Source organism: Eptesicus fuscus, chromosome 9 (assembly GCF_027574615.1).
Source record: "Eptesicus fuscus isolate TK198812 chromosome 9, DD_ASM_mEF_20220401, whole genome shotgun sequence".
NCBI classification, from domain to species: Eukaryota; Metazoa; Chordata; class Mammalia; order Chiroptera; family Vespertilionidae; genus Eptesicus; species Eptesicus fuscus.
Window position 1 is genome coordinate 52,971,309 of NC_072481.1, and position 23,069 is coordinate 52,994,377.

The 23,069-nt window shown below is 39.0% G+C and overlaps 1 pseudogene; it reads left to right on the plus strand.

Moving 5' to 3' along the window:
- The first annotated feature begins 1,131 nt into the window (after positions 1 to 1,131).
- LOC129150311 (peroxiredoxin-like 2A) lies at positions 1,132 to 1,852 on the plus strand (annotated as a pseudogene).
- Positions 1,853 to 23,069: the final 21,217 nt, after the last annotated feature.

Below are 23,069 nucleotides of genomic sequence, written 5' to 3' on the forward strand. Positions count from 1 at the left end.
TGGATACAATATTGTAATAACACAGCAATTAGTAGAGCCTAACAGCTGAGTATGATGCCCATAGAGGCAGCTGGCTTAATAGAGTGATCAAATCAAGAGACGGTCAATAAGAGCCCTGCTACAGAACTATCACCCAGTGTGACTACGCATGGGCAAGGTTTCCCCCTCTGAACAGAGATATCAGAGGCTCCAACTGTGGGGGGAAATACACCTCATAAAAATAGGCAGAGTCTCTGAACAAATAAACAAGCAAAGAGGGAGGAGAGAGCACAGATGCATTGGAGGAAGAAAATGGCATCGGATAATAACTTGAATTCACATAAACAAATAAATACAGCCAGAAATGGCAAGTAAAAGTGTTAGCTTAGCAAACTCTATAAATAAAGTTCTCCTTTTCTCTTAAATTTAAAAAAAAATAAAATTAAAAGAAATAATTATTGTAACAATAGGTTGTTGTTTTTGAAACATGTATAGATATAAAATGTACAATGATAATAACACAATAATGGGGAGGAAGGAACACTGCTGTATAAAAGTACTTTCCTTTGTCTCACCAGAAATAGTATAAATTTAAGTATATTCTGGTAAGGAGGGTATATAGGATAAGTCCTAGAGCAAGCTAAGAAAATAACATAAAAAGTACAGAGGAAAACATCACATTAAAAGAAAAAACAATATCTAAACAAATTAAAAATAAACACATTAGAAATTACTTAATACAAAGAGATAAAGAGAAATAAAGGAACAACATAAGAATAAAAATATATGAGATTTATGGAAAGCAAAAGTAAAACAGCAGACATAAACCCACCCAGCTATATCAATAATAGTATTAACTGTCATTGTATTAGAAAGCCAATCAAAAGACAGATATTGTCAGATTAGATATAAAACAAGATCCACCAATATATATATGCTGCCCATGGAACACACACTTTAGATTCAAAGATAGAAATAGGTTGAAAGTGAAGAGATTTAAAAATATATTATGCAAACAGCAACCATAAGAAAGCTGCTGTGGCTCTACGAACATCAGACAAAATAGACTTAAAATGTTACCTGAAAATCGGGCAGGAGGGGAGCGCATTCAGGACGCGTTCCAAGCAAGGCTCTGCAAGGCCTGTGACCTCAATGAAGGTGGCTCCGCCTCCGCGCAGGTGGCTCCGCCTCCCCGCAGGATCCAAGTTTCTTCACCTTGGGATGTGCCCCACCAGCGCAGGAACGGGGCCTGCTGCCCTGGCATTTTCCTGGCCAACACGGACATATTTTTGTCCAAGCCCCAGCGAGCAACCCTAGAGTACCTGGAGGAAAAAGACCTGAAAAGACTGGAGAAGGAACCAAGAATGTTCTAAGCAAAGGAGCTCTGGGAGAAGAACGGCACTGTGACCATGGCTGTGCGAAGGCCAGGCTGCTTCCTCTGTCAAGAGGAGGCTACGGACCTGTCCTCCCTGAAGCCCACGTTGATTGAGCTGGCCGTGCCCCTTTATGCAGAGGTGAAGGAGCAGGTTGGGACCGGAGTGGAGGACTTCCAGCCTTCTTTCAAGGGAGAAATCTTCCTGGATGAAAAGAAGTTCCACGGCTCCCAGAGGCGGAAAATGATGTTCATGGGTTTGTCCGGCTGGGCATCTGGCTGGGCGTCCAGAGCATATTCTTCCCGGCCCGGAGGGAGGCTTCTCTGGAAACCTGGAAGGAGAAGGCTTCATCCCCCAAGGCGTTTTTGTGGTGGGATCAGGAAAGCAGGGCATTCTTCTTGAGCACCGAAAAAAAGAATTGGAGATAAAGTAAACCCAGTTTCTGTCTGGAAGTTGCTAAGAAGATCAAACCACAGACTTTAGCCTCAGAGAAAAAGTGACTGTGGGCTCGGCCCAGCTCAGGGATAACTAGGGGCTCACCTGTGTTCACAGGACACTTGGTTTCCACACATGTCACTTAGGCCATCTTCTTATACTAGATCGTTCATTAATTTAACATTGTGCTCCGTTTATGCTCAGTAAGACAAAATAGCGGCAAATAAGACTGATAAAACGGTAAGAAGTGAGTGAGAGGTACTTCAGCTAAAACCTGGAAAACATGAGGCTTAAAGTTGGCTGGTGTACTTCATTACAAACATATATGGTGTTAACCTTTTGCACTCGGATGTCGAGTGTGGCTTGACACGGTTAGCATCGGTAGCAGCTCATATGTCGAATTGTATTGAATGTATCAATAATTTGAAATATAAAAAAATCCAAATAAATAAGTTTGTATGAAAAGAAACTCCAGTTTTTTATTCTACTGCCACGCTTTGTAAAATCTGGGGTATTTAAAAAATTAAATCCCGAGTAGAATAAAGGAATCGAGAAAAAAGCAAGCAAGTGCAAATGGTTAAAGCTGCTGTTATTTGAAATGAGTTTTATTTTCATGTCTTTAAAAGTCTAAGAAAGTTGGTGATTGAATAGATTAAGGATAAAAGGCTTTTGGCTTGTATGTTTTCTATAATGATTCATTATATAATGTTAAAGTAATAACATAAAGGAATTGATGTGCTCTGGATGGCTTGATAAAGGTAGATAAAAAAATGAAAAAAAAAATGTTACCAGAGATAAAGAGGGACATATCCTACCTAATAAAATAGTAACATGCAAATTGACCGCACGTTCGTTACGCCCAAGCCATGCCCACCAGCCAATCAGGGCGAGTATGCAAATTACCCAACAAAGATGACGGTTAATTTGCATACGCTGAGGGAGGGAGGAGTGAAGACTGAAGACAGCTTAGAAGGAAGCGGGAGGAAAAGCGGAAAGCAAGGTGGCTGCCAGAGGGAAAGCCCGGGCGGGGCGGAGCGGGGCAGAGCAGGGCAGAGCGGGTCAGGCGGCAGCGGCGCGCAGGTGCAGGCATGGCAGCTGCAACAGTGGTGGCAGCGCACACGGCCGCTTGCAGGATTCTTCCTGCAAATGGGCTACTAGTCCTATATAATAAAATAGTAATATGCAAACCTACCAAATGGCAGAACAACCGGTTGCTATGATGCGCTCTCCCACAGGGGAAGCACTGCTCAGCCACAAGCCAGGCTGATGGCTGGTGAGCACAGCGGCTGGTGGTTGGAGCCTCTCCCACCTCTGCAGCAGCACTAAGGATGTCCAACTGACAGTTTAGGCCGACTCCTAAGCCGGCAGTCGGACATCTCTCCAAGGCTCCCGGACTGTTAAAGGGTGCAGGCAGGGCTGAGGAACACCCCCCTCTCCACCCAAGTGCCTAGTGCTCGAATGTCATGCACTGGGCTTCTAGTTATAATGATAAAGTGACAATCCATCAGGAAAATATAATAATTATAAACATGACTAGAGGCCCAGTGCATGAAATTCATGCATGAGGGGTCCCCTCAGCCCAGCCTGCACCCTCTCCAATCAGGGGCCCCTTGGGGGATGTCTGACTGTCGGTTTAGACATCCTTCTCACAATCTGGGATGGCTGGCTCCTAACCACTCACTTGCCTGCCTTCCTGATCACCCCTAACCACTCTGCCTGCCTGCCTGATTGCCCCTAACCCCTCTGCCTGCCTGCCTGATGGACCCTAAATGCCTCTGCCTGCCCACCTGATCACCCCTAACTGCTCCCCTGCCAGCCTGATTGCCCCTAAACCCCTGCCAGCCTGATAGTCCCTTAATTGCCTCTGCCTCGGCCCCCACCACAATGGCTTTGTCTGGAAGGAAGTCAGACATTTGGAAGATGGCCGGTCAACCCAGTCTAATTAGCATATTGCCCTTTTATTAGTATAGGATAGGATTGCTTAAATGAGGGGCAGGGGAGGAAGCCTTTTTCAGCAGGAGGAGATGTTCTTGGCAGACAAAAATATATAATCCCTATATCTGGACTGATAGCCAGCCATATGCACTATACTGCCAAACCAGTTATTAAAAAATTGAACCACTTTCTTACACCTTACACCAAACAGCCATTGCCCTTAAAACTCCTCCTCAATGGTGACCTTAGGTTCTGCCTTCATAGTTCACCCAGATTAGCTTCTGATTGGTTGGTTTCTATGCCAGTCAGCATCAAAAGCTTCCCCTCCTAGGCAGCCATTGGCTCCTCACAGTTCACCCAGATTTGGTGCTGCTTGGTCAGTTTCTATGCCAGTCAGTGTCTCCAGGCCTATCTCTGGGCCTCTCTCCTGGCCTGATCCGAAGCTGCTGCAGCAGCTGCGGATCAGGCCCTGCTTCTCTCTCCAGGCCTATCTCCAGGCAGGTTCCATGGCAGCAGCAGATCAGGCCTTGCATCTCTCTCTTTCTGGGCCTCGCCAGCAGCCATGGAAGCTTCAGATCAGGCTCTGCCCCTCTCTCTAGGCCTCTCTCCAGGCCTAATCTGCAACCGCTGTGGCAGCTGTGGATCAGGACCTGCCTCTCTCTCCAGGCCTCTCTCTGGGCCTGATCCACAGCCACCACAGCAGCAGCGAGGTTGTTAGTCCTCTGGCCTGGCCCCAGGCTGGAGGCTAATGACCTTGACACACCCACCTCACCCTGACCACCCCCCACTGCCCCACCCACCGGCCACCAGCCTTGCTGTGATAGGAGCCTGTGGGCCACAGGGGAGGGACCGAGAGGTGCTCCATGCACTTCCTGGTGACCGGTCATCTGTCTGGTCATTTAGGTCATGATGGTACCTGGCCTTTTATAATGTAGATTATAATGTAGATATGCACATAAAAACAAAGCCCCAAAATACATAAAGAAAAACTGACAGAATTACAAGGAAAATAGCTCATAAATAATAAAAATTGAAGATTACCATAGTCAGTTTCAATAAAGAATAGAAGTAGGGGTAAAAGAGACAAATGTAATACTTTCAACAATAAAGAAATAACAACAACAAAAAGAATCGAACTAGTTGAAAGGAAACCAAAGTCTTGAACAACCTTATAAACCATTTAAATTGAACCAATATTTATAAAACACTTTACCAAAACAATAGAGTATAAATTATTCTCTAGTACACATATAATATTTTCAGTAGAGACTATAAACTGGCCTTAAAAGAAATATTAATATACTTAAAAGAATTAAAATTATACAAAATGTAATATCTGACTATAATGGAATGAAATTTTTTAAAAAATGATAAAAATAAATTTAGAAAATTAAAAAATGTGGAAATTAAGAAACACTTCTATTTTCTTTTTTTAATTAATTAATTAATTAATTAATTTTATTGTTTAAAGTATTACACATAGTAGTACATATATCTCCTTTTTTTCCCCATTGAACTTCCCCCAGCCTCCCCTAACCCCTGTCACATGCCCTCATCCCCCCCCCCACGACAGTGTCTTGTGTCCATTGGTTGGGCTTGTATGAATGCATACAAGTCCTTCGGTTGATCTCTTCCCCCCTCTCCCCAACACTCCCCAGCCTCCCCACTGTAATTTGACAGTCTGTTCGATGCTTTACTGCCTCTGTATCTATCTTTTTGTTCATCAGGTTATAATGTTCTTTATTTTCCATAAATGAGTGAGATCAAATTGCAAACCTTTTAGTTAGGCTAAAAAAAAAGAGAAATCAAAAGATAAATTACTAAAATCAGTAATGAAAGTGGGGATATCACCCAAGACCATTATATGGCAACAGATTTGATAACTTAAATAAAATCACAAATTTCTAAAAGACACAAAGTACAAAACAATAATAAAAAGAAAATCTGAATACACATATAACAAAGTGATTGAATTAGTAGTTTTAAAATTTCTCACAAAGAAAATCTCAGGGCCAGAAAGCTTCAATGGTGAATTCTATCAAAATTTCAAAGAAAAATTAATATCAATTCTTCAGAAACACACACACAAAAAGAAGAAGACAGATTTTACAACTCAATCTATGAGGTCATTATTACCTTGAAACCAAAACCAGACATAAACATTACAAGAAAAGTAAACCATAGAGCAATATCTACCAGGAATAAAGACAGAAGTCCTTAACAAAATTCTAGCAAATACAATCCAGCAATATACATCATGAAGCATGATTTATCCCAAGAATATAATGTTATAATCCAAAATTCAATTAGTATAATATACCTTATCAATATAAAAAGGGGGGAGAGGGGAGACACACCAAATTATCTGTCATAAAAAAAAAAAAAACTTTGACAAATTTCATTTAAATTTTTTAAAATTAGGAATAAAAGAAAACTTTCTCAACCTGAAAAAGGGCATCTGTAGACATCACACAAGTAATAGCATCTATATATATATAAAAGCCAAGCGACTGGAATGCCAGAACAACCAGAATGACCAGTTGCTTTGATGCGCACCGAGGCCCCAATCGGCCCCTCCCACCCCAATTGGGGGCAGGGCCAGCCGGCTGGCTGCCCACAGCTGACCTCCCAGCCAGTCCAGTCCCAATCGGCCCCAATTGGGGCAGGCCAGCCAGACCTTGGGCCTCTAGTCTATATATATAAAAACCTAGTATGCTAATTGTCCCATAGTCCTCCTGCGGCCCCTCATCCACCAGCAAATCTCCTGTGGTCTCTCCCCGCCTGACTGGCCCCGATCGGCCCTAATCAGGACTGGGCAAGATGGCCCCGATCATCCCTAATAGGCCCAATTGGGACTGGGCAAGATGGGCCAGACATGCTCTGGAGCCCTCCCACAGTCCCTCCTCAGCCCCGATCATGCACTGGCGGAGTCCCTCGGCCTGGCCTGTGCCCTCTTGCAATCTGGGACCCCTCAGGGGATGTCAGATAGCCAGTTTCAGCCCAATCCCCGCAGGCCAGGCTGAGGGACCCCACCGGTGCACGAATCCATGCACGGGGCCTCTAGTACTTAATAAAAAAGACTGAATTTTTGAAGACTAAATGCATTCCCCTTAATATTAGGTACAAGACAAAAATATCCACTGCTACCATTTCAACTCAACTCACACTTACTACAAAGTTATAGTAATTTCAAAACTTACAACAAGTTATACTAATCAAGGCAGTATAAACTGGAATAAGGATAAAAGTAAGCATAAAAGGAATATATTTGAGGGTCCAGATAAAAACCTTTTGTTTAATCCTCATTCAAAATGAGTCAAAGATAACACAGCAAAAACCTTAGAAGAATTTTGTAAATGTAAAAGATAACACAGCAAAATTCTTAGAAGAAAATATAAATGTGAAACTTGGTGTCTTTGGATGAGGCATGGTTTTTAGTTATAACACCCAAAGAACAAATCAGCAATGAAAAAATAAATAAATAATAAATTGGACTTAATCAAAATTCAGTGTTGTTTTTTTCATTGAAGGATACTATCAATAAAGCAAAAATACAACCCATATACATACTGGGAAAAATATTTGTAAGTTATATAAGGGACTGTATATGGAATGTCTAAGAAACTTTTACAAGTCAATAATAAAAAGAAAAATAATACAGTTAAAATGTTGAGAAACCTGAAACTAAAGAGATACTTCTCCAAAGATATTAAATGACCAATAAATGCACAATAAAATCCTAAACTTATTCAGACATCAGAGAAATACATATCAAACCACAATGAAATTCCACCTAACATCCACTAGGATGGCTATAATAAAAAAGACAGACAATAAAAAGTGTTAGTGTGGATGTGAAGAAAGTGGAGCCCTCATATTTTGCCAGTGAGGAAGTAAAATGATGTAGCTTCTTTGGGAAACAGTCTTGCAGTTCCTCAAAAAGTATAAACATAGAGATAACATATACCCAATTCTAACAGGAATCTACCTAAGAGAAATGAAACTTTTATCTATACAAAAAGTTTTACACTAATGTTAAGAGCAGTATTATTTATAACTAGAGGCCCTGTGCACGAATTCGTGAACAAAGGGGGTCCCTATGCCTGGCCGGCAATCAGGGCCATCTTGCCCAGTCCCAATCGGGGCCTGCTGGCTGGGGGGAGGGCCTCAGGAGGTTGGGTGGCCGGCCGGGGGGAGGGTCCGGGGTAGATTGGTCAGCTGTGTGAGGTTGGCTGTGGGAGCACACTGACCACCGGGGGAAGCTCCTGCATTGAGCGTCTGCCCCTTGGTGGTCAGTGCGCGTCATAGTGACTGGTCGACCAGTCATTCCATTTGTAATGGTCGCTTAGGCTTTTATATATATAGATAGCCAAAAAGTAGAAACAACCTAAATGTTCATCAAATGATGAAAGAATAAAGTGTTTTATATCCATACAGTGAAAAATATTCAGCAATAGAAAAGGATAAAGGTTACTAAGTAGATGAACCTTGAAAATATTACGCAAGGTCAAAGAAACCATTCACTAAGGTACATTTGCAACTTCTCCCTCCCTCACCCCCGCCCCCACACACACACACACACACACACACACACACACACACACATAGTGCAAAGAAACTATGAAGAAAGGCAGATCACTTTTAGATTGGTAGGTGGTAGGTTTGATAAGTAAGGGGACTTATTTAGGAGTCTTTTCTTGGGCAGCCACAAGTTGAATAGATCTATATTTACACCCACTCTCCAGAATCTTAGAAGTTTACATTGAGGACTTAAGTAGGTTGAGTCATATATACCATACAGATGGTCTCAACATCACCTTACTCTCTCAAAGCTATGTCTGCCCTTGAAACAGTTCCTACTGTGGTCATGGTGAGCAAAGCATACCTTCCAAGGAGGGGGACGGGTGTGGATCCCCTAATTGCCCAGGTTCAGCTCAAGCTTCAACCAGTAGTCATGTTCTCTCAATTACCTCTCTTCCTATGAAATGTCAGAAGAGGCAAATCTATCTAGTCTGAAAGCAAATTCGTGTTTGTTTAGGGATGGAAGTAGGGAGTTGAGGGAAATGGTGAGTGACTACTAAAGAATACTGGGTTTCATTTGGGGTTGATGAAAGCGTCCTAAACTTGATTGTGGTGATGGTTGCACAATATGTAACTATTTACTAAAAATGATTGAATTGTACCATTTAAGTGAGCGAAGTGTAGAGTATGTGAGTAACGTTGCAATAAAGCTGTTTGTTTTTTAAATCAGTTATTCCCTATGCGATAGCAAGATTATCTTCCAGCACCTTAACAGTCAAAACTCCAGAAATTACTGAGATCATTGAGGCAAAGTCTTAAGACCTGGGATTTGACATTGTTTCAAAGTATGCAGAACAGTATCACTAGAGAAGACTTTTCCAACAAGCAATTCGGTCTGTTTGAAACTTACAAGGGAAATTTGACAAAATGTCTAAGAATTAATGTTTTACCTACAGACACCTTATGGCTAGAGTACCTTAGCTTTTGAGTCTATCTTCATTATTAGTCATTAACTAGGGGCTTAATCACAAGGAACAACAACAGCCTGTAATTATTGGAATCGAGAGTCTAGAGGACTGGGAGATTACCTCCAAGAGCTTCCAGGAATATCCTTTCATGATAAAATGTTTTATAGTTACTGAATTACCTTTCACCTACTGATTACCCTAGCAGAAAATACATTCATAAACTAAGGTCAAGAGTGTTTGGAGAGAAGAAAACATGCATAAAATTTTTTAAGAAAAACACAATCTCAATAGAATTTATAAACTATTAAGAATTTTTTAAATTAGAAGTCTAGTTTCTGTGTGTAAGCTAAATTAATTTAGCCATTGAAATGATTTTTTTGTGTGTGTGACTATAACAAAAACATTGAGAAATTTAAAAAATAACCAAAAAATTGACATTTTTAAAGGTGTCTAAAGGTGTGAAAGAAAAGCTCTTTCTTTATTAAAAAGATATATACATTCATATATAGTTATATAAATAATTTATTTAGATAAATGATCTCCCTTTCAAACAACTAAAGCCACTTGGAAATAACTCTTCTTTTATATCATACTTACTGGTGTAACTCAATTCTTAAAGAAAAAGAAATATCAAAGTAAGTTTTTTGTTTGTTTTGTGGCCTTTGTATAAAGGAAATATTATTCAATATTTATATAATTAATAGATTATTTATCATTTTAAAATCCTAATCCTTCCCTATGCTTTTAATTTAAATGTATGCATCTTATTTTATTTATCAATCTAGCAAATTTTAACAATAACTTTTAAAAGAGATTTTATTTATTTAAAATTTCTGAAATTTTTTATCCTGCATGTATAAATTTAGCATGTTATATTTTACTATTAAGTACACTAATTAGCCAATAAACAATCCCTCCCAACTACTTATGTAGTTCTTATAAATATATGATTTCAACTTATAGTTAATCCTAATATTTCATTAAAATACTAACGTTTGTACAAATTTTTGAAAACCCTGTTATCCTGTTATAGAAAAAAAATCACAATTATGATGACAAACTTTTTAATTGAAATCACAGCCTAAAGTTAGGAACTTTAAATTGCTAAATTATACTCTTAAAATGCCAAATTTTTTTAAGTTTTGTAAGTGCTCACAACACCAAACATGCACAGATTATTTCCAGATATAGCACAAAACTATGAATACTATGGATTTGATTTAAACTTAATGTTAAATCTTCCCAAGACGAAATGTGATTATTCACAAAGGACACAATTATGTGTTTTCAAGTGATTTAGGTTTATCATCCAATTCATTTGGGCTTCCCTTTCTGAATTAGTCTGGGGTTTGCTTCTCAATTGCTGAACCTGCATGTCAACCATAGGGTTGGATTGCATGCATTGCTACAGACAGGCAGGGCTGTTATTCCTACCTCAGTAAGAGACAAGTAGGCCTCTCTTCTTCTCACTAAACCATCATGTCCTTTAAATAGAGTAGTCTCACAACCCACATCTCTGAAACAAAATGTGCACAGTATCTAATTCTCAAGCCACACAGTTTCCATCCCTGTGGATCCAACAATCTACCTGCTGCTACATCCACAGCTGGAGAAGCCAGAACTCCTTGTAGATATTTATAGATATTTAAATAACATACAAGATGGTTATGAATGTCTTTCATGGCCTTGTCCATCCCTACATTTGCAGCTCTAAAATCATGTTAAAAACAATGAGTGTTTTCCCCCTTTCCTACATTATTATAACCCCTTATTATATTACACATTTATTTAACAAATCCTTAAAATGAACCCACTAAGCCCTGGGCAATTATCGTATCATTTTCTAAGTATGCATTTGCAGGTCACTTTCCAGCACATCCATCAGGTTTCAATCAATTTGTAAGCAGCATAATGCTTGGCAGGCAGTAGGCACTAAAGGTAGGGAGGAATTAAGAATTGTGTGATATATATGGCCTCTCTTACTCTTTTACCTGCTTATGTCAACATCAAACAGAAACTACAACTCCAGTCCTAGACATAACAATTCATGTGTCATAGGATCATACCCATAAAGTGCTTAGCATAGTTCTTGTCACATATGAGTGGTTTTAGAGTGTTAGCTATTTTGATAATACAAAGAATGATGGAATACAATAGTCCCTGTATTCAAATAGTTTACAGACTTAAGTGAATTAATGCAAAATCCTGAAAATTCAGGCTATACCATCCAGTGAGGATTTAGCACTAACTATCCATGGTACTAGAGACTCAGAGATAAAATAATCACAGTTTTTACTTCAGAGGTTCCCAGTTACCCTTACTCAGAAATCCTCCCCATCTTACCACAGCCCACAGTTTACTTGAAATGCAAGGTCAGCACACTGGAGGAGACACTTGTTTGCAAGCCTACATTGCAAGTCTCATGTATAAAACTAGGTGGGTAGGATGGGTGGGTGGGTAGGTGGGTGGGAAGAGGTCAACCAAAGAACTTGTATGCATATCCCATGGACACAGACAATAGGGTGGTGTAGGCTGGGGCAGGTGGGCTAAAAGAGGTCAATGGGGGAAAGAAGGGAACATATGTAATACTTTCAACAATAAAGATTAAAAAATAAAAAATAATTTAAAAAAACTATCAACTGCTATCTAAACTGGCCCCACAATTATTAGGTTCTCTATGGTCATTCCTCATGCTGCTCAATCTGCTTCAATTATCATTTTGTCTCCACCCATTTAAATCTTCAATGCCAGAATAAATTGCAACTTGAAATTTTCTATTGTGATGTAACATACTCTCTTCTTTCACTGAACTTCCTATGGCATTGCACATCTTGATAGTAGCATTTAATTTAACCTGACTTACATTATAGATATTTGTCCTCCTGTGAACTCATGCTACTTGACCTTATTTCTTTGTGTTTTATTTATTTCTGCAATCTCCAGGAGAGCCCCATGGTACCTTGAATGAAATATTACTCAATAAAAATTTTTAAATAAATAAGCTGAATTTTCTCTTTGGAGTGACTTTTTTGACATGTACAGCAAATCTATCAGTCAACTTAATGAAAACTAGGTGTAGCAAAATCAATCCATTTAATAAACCATCATTTGACTTCTCAGTATAGGTTGAATCTAATCAATGTGTAACTACCAAAGTGATGAGAGATTAGGAAGAATGATGGAGAACTAAGCTTATGTAAGCACCTACTGTACGTCAGGCATATTATTCTAAATTTATTCTGAATAATCCATGTTTTACAGATATATAAAGAGAAGTTAAGTAACCTACACAGGTCTGACCATGCTTCTTTTTTGTTGGTTTCCTCATTAGTGGGCTGTTTTTGTTTGTGTCCTCCACCTTCTGCTTCTCCTTCCACCCAGGCGTGCTTTTAAAAATGTTGATGTAAATACTTGAATCAAAAATAAAATAGAGATAATTATCAGATAATTTAGAAATGATTTCAAAAGATAAACATTTATGAACATTGTTGAGGATTATCCACTTCAAATCTCTGTTTTATTGTAATTAAAGTGGGGCCAACATTTTCAGTCTACTGCTTTTGACACAATACACTTATAAATGGGAAATACATGATGTGGAAAGCAAATATTTTTGCTGGGCCTTTGTTAATTTACTTAATGGTAGACTATGAATATCTCTTTTTTGTTGTTATCCCAATCAAAATAAATTTTACTGAAGTAAAGGACATTCAAAGAGGAAGTAATAAAATATTGAACAGGATCTAGTTCACCTGCATTAAAAGAAAGCACAGTAGAAAGTACTCTTAAAGCTGTGTTATACCCTGAAGTATAAAATATATCCCCGGTTCCACAAAACCCCTAAATGACACCGTGCATGTAATATGACAATCATGGAATAAGGTTAGCACTTAGTCTATTTTCTCTTCTTAAGTGGCATGGTTTCTAGCAACTCCCCTCTATAGTTCCTTCAGAAATATCTACTGCATGGAAGAGCCTTATATTCTCTTTTGATGATTAAAGAATATAGTTAAAAGGCAACACAGAGATGAAGGAAGTGCAAAAACATGTTTAGAGAAAAACAACTGTCATGTAAAACGTTAACACCTAGGAACACTGCATTATTTTGCACAAATGATGCATAGTTAGGGCACAAGAAATCTCTGATACTAACACTGTCTCTCCCTTGCTACTCCAAGCATCGGGATTTAAGAATGTAGTGGTAAGCATCCTTGTGCACAGCATGGCATGCCAAAAATGAAATTGTTCTCTGAGTCCTCACCTGGAGTCATTGTATGTCTCCTGAAGAAAACAAACAAACAAAAAACAAACAAAAACAAAAAAACCCACACCAAAAAACAGGAGGCTAGCAGAAAAGTAAAGTGAGAAGTTTTTGAGTTTTAATGGAAGAAATGTCTTGTTCTATGCTTCAAACTTACTTCAGAAATCCCTTAGAACTAAATGTATTTTAAATTTAACAGAGGTTAAATAGGCAGCTGTTATATATTGCTCAATCTATGACTCAAACTCGCTGTGGTTTCCAGTGAGACAGCTGTTCTCTGACTCCTTCAAATGTTCTAAAATAAATTAAATGAAAAGCAAAGCCTAGATGATTGCGAGTGGAAGGAACATGTGAAACAATAAAGTTATTAAAGGAAAAAGTATGGGGAATAGAAAAAGTATCCTCCAGATGTTAGAAATGGTGGCAGAACAGCATCTAATATAACAAAAATATTCAATGAATATATGGTTTTGTTATGTGTTTATTAGGGCATCTATCTCTCTTTTTTTAATGCTTTTATTGACTTTTAGACAGAGAGGAAAGGAGAGGGACAGAGAGATAGAAATATCAATGAGAGAGACACATCAATCAGTTGCTTTCTGCATGCATCCTACTGGAATTGAGCCCATAACCCAGGCATGTGCCCTAACTGGAAATCAACCCGGGGACCTCTCAGTCCATGAGATGACACTCAATCCATTAAGCTACACTAGCCAGACTAGGGCATCCATCTTGTCTGCTGGTTTTTGGTCAGCCCCTAGCCCGATGCCTGCCTTATAATGAGAACTGAATTTTTTAAAAAAGTTATGTGTTTGTTTGTTTTTTTAAAATAATGGGTGAGTGTTCCACAATCCAGAATACTGGGCATTATTTCTGGGTTATTTTAAAATGTTTATACCTCAAATTATATAAATAAAATGCAAGCCAATAGATATTTTTATCTTTCAAATAAGGTATTTTATCATAACCTATTTTTAATCTATGTTGACTAGAGAATTATGGCTTGAAAAAAGTGTCTTACCTTATGGATCCAAACAGTAGTGTTTTTCCAAAGACCTGTTTGTTTCAAAATGGAGGAGAAAATAGCAATGACTTATCTTTTTACTAGAGGTCCAGTGCATGAATTCGTGCACAGGTGGGGTTCCTCAGCCTGGCCGGTGATCAAGGCCTATTGGGGAGCTGGCTGGCAGGGGGGAGGGACTGCGGGAGGTTGGCCAGCTGATCCCCTCATCAGGACCAATCTGGGGGCCCAGGTGGCCCAGAGGAGGGAGAGGCCACAAGAGGTTGGCTGGCCAGGAGGGAGGGGCATGGAGATAGGCTATGGGAGTGCACTGACCACCAGAGGGCAGCTCCTTCATTGAGTGTCTGCCCCCTGGTGGTCAGTGTGTGCCATAGCGACTGGTCAACTGGTCGTTCTGGTTGTTCAGTCATAATGGTTGCTTAGGTTTTTATATATATACAGATTTTATACTAGAGGCCCAGTGCATGAAATTTGTGCACAGGTAGGGTCCCTAGGCCTGGCTGGCGATTAGGGTAGATCGGGGCCTTCCAGCTGCCAGCCAGGGCCTTCCTTCCTTCTGTGCCACCCCCTGGTGGTCAGCGCACATCATAGCAAGTGATTGGTCTCCCAGTTGAACTCCCACAGGGACAATTTGCATATTAGGCTTTTATATAGATAGATGTATTCTGTCATTTAATTTGTGCAATCTTTCTATAAGCTAGTTATTATTTATTTCATAGTGGAGGAAACTGAGGCTTAGAGGAATTAAATTACTTGCCCAAGGTAAAAAGCTAAAAACTATGACAATTTTAGCTTTAAAGCTCATCATGTATGACTCCAAAAATTAATGCTCTTTAACCTTAGCATCATAGACTATAGAGACAAAACAGAGGAACAGGTCAAGAGAAACTGTACCTAGTAGACAGGTCTTAACAAAAGATTATTTTCCTTGATGTCTTCTCTATTTTTTTAATTTACTCATTTATTTTATTATTTTGTTTCTTTGTTACTTTTTATTAAATTTATTTGAGTGACATAGGCTAACAAAATTATACAGGTTTCAGGTGCACAATTCCACAACACATCATCTGTTCACTATATTGTGTGTTTATCATCCCAAATCTCTTTCCATCACCATTTACCACCTTATACCCTCATCCACTTCCCTTCATCCTCACCAATCACCACCATACTGTTGTCCATGTCCATGAGTTTTTTCCTCTCTTTATTTTTAGAGTATTCATTAAATGTTACTAAAATTGGTGAATACTAGTATATTAACTAAGAAATTTACATTGCACTCTCCAGCAAGTAAAATTAGATCTTACCGTTTCCAATTGTTTTTCATATGAGTATATGTGGCAGGATTCATTTTCCAAAGAGAGCCATCCAAAGAAAGATGATTAGATGGGTGGATGGATGATGATAGATAGATGATGATGATAGATGATAGATAGATAGGTATAGATATAGATAGATAGATAGATAGATAGATAGATAGATAGATAGATAGATATATCCCATCTAGCCTGCTCTTCCTACCATGTTATGTTGACACATTTACATCATAAGGTGAGTTTTATTTTTCTCCTCTTAAACATTAAAAGCAATTGCATTGACCAATACAATGTTACAGAAATAATGCTATGTGATTCCCAAGGAGAGGTGAAAATGGCAATATGGCTTCCATCTCCATCTATCAGGATGCTTGTCCTAGAAATTAGCCACCTCATATGGGGAAACCTAGGCCACACAGAGAATCCCCACATATGTGTGTTGGGCAACACTGTAATCTAAGCCTCCAGCCAATATCAACAGTCAGACCTGTGAGAGTATGTCTGTTCAGATTATTCAAGCCCCCAGACTTGGATTCTTCCAGCATATACTCTATATTGCAGGGATGAGAGAAGTTATCCCTGATGTGCACTAACTAAAATTCAGAAACCATAAGAGAAAATAACTGTGTAATGTTGTTTTAAGCCAATAATATTCAGGGAAATTTGTTATATAACAATACAGAAGAGATACTACTTTCTTAGAAAGCTTAATGTTCCACAAATAAAATCTTATTATGGGAATATTAGATATTCAGATAGTCCCAAAATGTCTCAGATACATTAATCAAGCTTACCTTTGACACTGGATGAGCAAACGTGTTATATAACAAAACTATGCTATGGGAATGGGAATAACATATTATAATAGAAAACATATGGGCTATTTCGTCAGACTCCCTAGACTCAGTCTTAGTTCTACCACTAACGTGCTGAATGACCTTGAGACATTTGCTTCACTTCTATGCACTTCATTTCCTCATCTATAATGTGGGAATAACACAACTACAGTTATTATAATAGTTCATGCCCTCTGTCATAGCTATAAATCATTTCTGCCTAATAAGTCCTAATTTTTAAAGTGTCACACATGTATCCTGTGCTGAGACTATATATATATATATGGGGGCATATATTTAAACCACAAGGATAGAGTGAACAGAAGAGTGGCAATATCGTGGCCATAAAAACACATGTCCCTACTGTGGGAGCATAAATCACCAACAGCTCAGCTGTTGCACTCTGAAATCCATCACTGCCTTTCCTTAGAGGCCACATTTCCCATTAGCTGCTCCTGGCTACAATGTGAGCTTTGCAGGAATACTGATGCAGGTCAGGTCCTGGGAGATGCAGGGCTTCTCTGAAGGGTGATTTTGGCTGGATCGATCCCATCAAATTCACTGAACTTACTAAAAACTTCATTGCTGTCTAAACTCTTCCACTCAACCTTCCTTGCTTCTTCTCTCTCTCCTTCAAAAGAATCACACCTGCAAAATGGTCTCCCAGCTCTCCCAGCCTCCCTCAGGTCCCTCATTGTTCCTCACATGCATTTCCTAGAAGGAGCAATATATTTCAGATGCATCTAAATCTATCTTGGTGTCTGCTGCTTAGATGACCTCAAACTAACACACACTGTAAGAAAGGCTAGACAACTTTGGGAAAGGGAAAGAATAGAGTCTTACCTCACTTTTAGAAAGCAAATATCTAAAAGCCTGCATGAAAATTACAAGATACAAACTAGGCACACAACCATTGAAATGTGCATATTTTAGAGCTGTGAAGTATCAGGGAAGGTGGTGTTTGGGATATGACTGAAGTGGGATCATTGAAAATCTAAATAAGGAGACTTTGTACGACCAAAATCCACCTCCACCACTTATAACCACAAGAATACCAACAATCTCCCCAGACCAGAGCATGTGTGCGAGGCACTGAATTGAGAATGAAGGGGAAAAGATATTTTAGAAAAGATCTTTATTTAATCTACCCCAATTAAATAACAGGGTTTTCCACATAGTTGAAAAAAAGGGAGAGTTGGAGGGACAGAGGAAGGAAGAAAAGAAGGGAGGGACCCGAGGGAGAGAAGAGAAAGAGAGAGAGAGAGGGAAGGAAGGAAGTTAAAAGGAAGATGCAACACTTCAAGGTTCTAGGTTTGGAAGGTTCATCAAATAAAAACACAGAATTCCCAGTAAAGCTTAAATTTCAAATAAACAAGAAGATTTTAGTACAGGAGTGGGGAACATCTGGTCCAAGGGCCGTATAAGTCCCTCAAAATCATGTGGTCTGGCCCTGCCAAGGCATTAAGGGTGAATTAATTAAATGTTTGACCAAATATAGTAAACTAAATTTTAAGTTGATAATTTTGTATGGCCTCTAAATTATGTTATAAATATCCAAATGGCCCTTGGTGAAAAAAGGTTCTCCACCCTTTTTTCAGTATAATATGTTACATGCAATATTTGGGAAACTCTTCTGTGAAAAAGTATTTGTTATTTACCTGAAATTCTATTTTAATGGGAAGTCTGTATTTTATCTCAAGCCTTATAAGGTCCATCACTGAAAAATCTCCAAACACCAAAATCAAGAGAAGACTTTAAAATCACCCATAGAAAAATATGTAATTGGAAATAGGAATGCTTAATGTTCCAAAAGCAATCCCAAGATATATATACACTGAGTGGCCAGATTATTATGATCTCTGAACGCATAATAATCTGACCACTCAGTGTATATCCTATATAATAAAAGGCTAATATGCAAATTGTCCCTTCGACCAGGAGTTCCACCAGCAGGCAGGCCGGCCAACTATCCATGTCCTCTCCCCCTGGCCAGGCTGGCTAGAGCCCACCCATGCACGAATTCATACACCGAGCCTCTATATATATATATTAGAGGTCCGGTGCATGAATGAATGGCCAGATTATTATACATCCAGAGATCATAATAATCTGGTCACTCAGATTATATATATATGATGTGATTTATTTAAAATTCTATGGGAAAAAATATTTTCATGCCCAAACAAACTGAGTTAGGGTAGATATTCTCAGACAGGTGAAATCTCAAAATTTTACCTTTCATACTATAATGATATAAATTGATTTAAATCAAATTATAATAAAATAGGCTGAGATAAGTAAGGGAAATTGAGGCAAGACGCATAGAGAGACAGGGTGCTGCAAACTGTGATTTCAGCCTCTTATAAGGACTCCAATGGCCCTGCCTCCTGGTATTCATTTCCTTGTGTAACTGCTCCCTCACTGTTTGTCTGTGTGACAAATAGGACATAGCAAAAATTATGCTATGCTATGCTCAAATTATGTTATAGTAAAGTAACAGTATCTTTTATGACCAAAGAACACTTGTGCCCATGTGCATGCTCTGGGGTAGCCAGCTGCCATGCCTTGAGGACACTCAGAGTGTCCTGTGGAGTAGCCCAGGTGGCAAAGAACTGAAGCTTCTCTCAAACAGACCTCTGAATGAGCCTCTTGGAATCAGATTGTCCAGCCCCAGTCAGAGCTTTAAAGGATGCTATACAACTGCCACTTCATAGAAGACCCTGAGACAAAACCACCAGTTCACTGGCTTCCAGATGCCTGACCCTCAGAAACTGTGAGCTATATAATTATTTTTCAAGCTCCATTATTATCATTTTTAATGTTATTTGATTTTTAATATATACTATGTATGTGGTAAAAAGTAGATATTCAATGAAATGATTGTGCTTAATTTTTTTAATATGGGTAAATTTGTAGCTCTTATCCTAGAAGAAATTCATATGCATACTAGAGGCCCAGTGCACGAAATTCATGCACAGGGGTTGTGGAGGACCCTCAGCCCAGCCTGTGTCCTCTCGCAATCCGGGACTCCTCAGGGGATGTAGCAATGCGCCAAGCAGTAGGCGGCCAGGGAGGAGCCTGAATTGGAGCTGGGCACTGCACCACTCATGCTTATTCCAGCCCACAGCACCTGCTGCTGCTGCTCTCCACTCAATAGGGCTGCTGCGGAGTCAGGAGAGGCTCCTGCCACTGCAACTGCGCTTGCCAACCATGAGCCTGGCTTCTGGCTGAGCAGCACTCCCCCTGTGGGCCGCACACTGACAACCAGGGGGGCAGCTCCTGCATTGAGCATCTGTCCCCTGGTGGTCAGTGCACATCATAGCGACTGGTCGACTGGTCATTCCGGTTGTTCTGGTCATTCTGTCGTAACGGTCACTTAAGCTTTTATATTATAAATAGAAGAAATAAAGTAGAAATAATTAGATCTTCTTTCTAGCTATATATCTGACACAAAATAGGTATTCAATAGATGCTAAATATTATTAGTGTTTTGCCATTAATATTATTATTTTGCATTATACAAAGTGATGCTTAACTCCCTATCCAACTGGCTTAAAGGGAGAGAAAACCAGAGTTCAATTCTGAAAGGACTGAGTAGGGTAATTTTTAAGTTTTCTTTTTTTTTAAAGCATAGTCTCTGTACTATCAAGATAACCCATTTTTTTCTAGTTTTCTGTAACTTAGGTCACTTTCCCCTCCATCAGCATAGAAAATTGAGCTGACTTCATGATTGGTTGAACCCGCAGCAGAGATCAAACAGAATAAATTATGACTATCTCTCTCTCTGGATCCTTGCCAAAACAATGCACCCATTCCCTGCCTTCCTATTGAATAGTGTGGCTCTGAGGTTGGTTTAGATAATGAAATAAAAATTACACATTCCACCTAATACTACTTTAGTACACCTCATCTAGAATATTACATCTCAAGCCAGTTTACAGGCTGACCTCAGACATAAACAGCATATTCGTACATCATCTGCAGGCTAATTTAAGGGCAGTGGGCAAATATTCCTGTTCCAACTATCTCTTCTCATACCAGCAATACTGCTGATATTTCATTATTAAATTTTATATTGAGCGGGGTCATTGTTCAAAGACTTCTTAGTAAAATGCACATATCCCTGGGAAGCATAATACTTGAACACAGGCATCCCCAAGCCTTAAATTTGTACAGTACCTGATGAGGAAAGAAAGTGCTAATGGTTAAAGTACTGACTGATACAGTGGAAAAACAATATTGAATGAGCTGTTATAAGAACTATATGGGGAGCAGAGAGCTTTTCAAAAGTATAAATGACCAAACACAGTCCATCTTGTATTCTAATTAGGTATGTATTCAAATTTGTATTCATTTTCAGTATGAGCTAGATATACACTTTTTTTTTTCATGAAAGTTCCCAATTAATATTGTTGAAGGTTTGGGGGAAGGCTCTAATATCAGTTGGAAGGTCAGAATCAGATGTTTAAAAACCATGGATGTAACACACATGCACACAAATTCAAATCAAGCCTTTATTAAATGGCTTTTCTCAATATCGTGCAATTCTAGTTCACTACCTCTACCACAGCCATACATCATGTTCATCAACAAATCCTAATTTTTTTAAAGTGCCACACAGCTTTGAGAAGTAAAACAAATAAAAAACAAACAAACAACAACAACAAAAACTTCACAATTTTGAATGCTCTGCTTTCTTTATTCCCACAGTGGCTTTTCTTAATTGGAAGTTAACAGGTAGTCCGAGACCCCCTGGTTCTCCCCAAATACTACATGTTACCCTTGCACTTCCATGTGGCCTGTTTGTCTCCTCTCCCTCCAAAGACACACTTAAAATGACTAGGCAGGGTCAGGAATGCCCCTCTCTTATCTATCTGGCATCTTTCTTTCTTGCCCCTACAGAGTAGAACTTTAAGTTCACTGTTGTGAGCATGAATGAAAGACCTGAGGCCATTCTATTTTTTAATTAAATAAATACCTGATAGTCACCACCCAAAAGAACAACTAGGACTTTAGCAACAGCCTTTGTCTAATAATATTGTTTACCATCATCCCACTGTCTTTCTCCTCAATCCAAAGTGCCCATCATCCCGAGTTTCATGTTCATCTTTCCCTGAAATAGATTTTTTGAAGTTTTTATTATATATAGAGAATTTTGGATTGTGTTTAAGTTTTGAGTTTTTTAAAAATATATATTTTATTGATTTTTTTTTACAAAGAGGAAGGGAGAGGGATAGAGAGTTAGAAACATACATGAGAGAGAAACATCGATCAGCTGCCTCCTGCACACTCCCCACTGGGTATGTGCCTGCAGCCAAGGTACATGCCCTTGACCAGAATCGAACCCAGGACCCCTCAATCCACAGGCCAACGCTCTAGCCACTGAGCCAAACCAGTTAGGGCAAGTTTTGAGTTTTATTATGCAGTATCTAATCTTTCAGAACTCTTTTCACTTGTTACATTGCTAATATTCATTCAGATAGTTGCATATATCTGGAAGTCATTCATTTCAGCTACTGTATCATATTCCAGTGTGACTTCATTTCCCTTTCATACTTGTTTTTGACATGTTACCCCTAAAGTTATCATTAAAATCGGTAATTCACACTTAGGAACTTTAATATTTCAATATGAAACACATCATGAAATAAGGTTTTACAACCAAATATTACCTACTCTCAACAATTATATGGGCAAGACCAATGTATTCACTCTCCACAAAAATACTCCCACAGAAGCTCAGGTGGGAAGGCTGTTCATTGTATCTCCCTTTCATTAAAAACAACAACACCAAAAAATGGCAAAAAAAAGATCAATTTTTAAGCAATTCAGTGATTTTAATATTAGGTTGTCTTTTGTTAGGAGAAAAAAAAAAGAGGTTAATTTTACAATCTCTACTTCCTGAAATGTGGTTTCAGGCTTAAGTAGTTGGATTTCTTTTTGAATGGATCCCTCTCCATGGAGGCCTTATAGTTCATAGGCACTGCATTTATGACTGTACAGCTATGAGCTGCTGTTTCTGAGATGGCAGGCTTTTAAAAGCTGCACACCTCCTGCCAGTGTAGGACCAGTGCCAGATTATTTAATGTGCCAGTGGGCAACATGACTCTCAGGCCTAAATACATAAGATTCCAGCTCTCTACTATTGGAGAACTAATCTTGCTAATCTTGGACACAGAACAAGGTCCCATCAGTTCCTTTGATTAAATTGATTAGCATTTCTCTCTGCCTCATCTTGTTAATTGAGATTTTACAGGTGTAATATTGGTCATCATTACTGAAAGCAGGACAGAGCCTTCACTCTTGGTCCCTCATCCTCCCCCTAAATCAGTGTATTTACAGAAATAGAACATGCTGCAGTAGGTTGGACATTTCCCTCTTCACTCATGACTTACTAAGTGTGTTCCACATTCCTTGAGGCAGG